The sequence below is a fragment of the Oratosquilla oratoria genome, chromosome 37, assembly GCF_046742065.1.
Source record: "Oratosquilla oratoria isolate Oo_2021 chromosome 37, ASM4674206v1, whole genome shotgun sequence".
Classification (NCBI taxonomy): domain Eukaryota; kingdom Metazoa; phylum Arthropoda; class Malacostraca; order Stomatopoda; family Squillidae; genus Oratosquilla; species Oratosquilla oratoria.
Genome location: NC_134813.1, coordinates 26,351,314 through 26,352,002, shown reverse-complemented (window position 1 = coordinate 26,352,002; position 689 = coordinate 26,351,314).

Genomic DNA, 689 nt, shown 5'->3' with positions numbered 1-689 from the left:
GAAGAATCGGAATTGGTACGAACGGCATAGTCTCCACGCTACATTTCATTTTACACAGTCAAAGACAAAAGTCTCCCTTTCCCCTCATCCGACTCTAATTTATACACACGAATCCTACGCTGCCGATGTATCTTTTTTCTCTCGCATATGTAAATAAAACACATGCACAAGGATCTTCTCCCTTATAAGGGAAAGATAGTCGATTCGGCAGAGGGGAACACCGTGATGATATCCTTATCTCCCCCATCATAAGAAAGTGGCAGTAGATTTGGAGCATACGTTTTTTTTTCTCGATTTTTTATTGTACGAATAAATGGGGGTCAATATTACCTTAGCTCCGGTAGAGGGGAACACCGTGACGATATCCTTATCCCCTCGTCATAAGAAAGGGACATTAGAAGTTAAGTCACTCTTTAATTCGAGGTTAATCCCCATTATGCATGCCTCTTGTCCGTAGGGGTGCCATCTAAGTTCCTTTCCACCTTAGTTGAATCTACAGAGGACGACTTGCATTCTTGTTTTTCGTTACACAACACTAGGTGAAGGTCAGACCATTTCAAACTAGGCTAGACCAGGCCAAACTAGGTTAGACCAGGCCAAACCAGGTCAGACTAGGCCAAACCAAGTCAGGCAATGTCAGACCAAGACATATCAGGTCATACCAAGTCAAACCAAGTCAAACCAGGTTA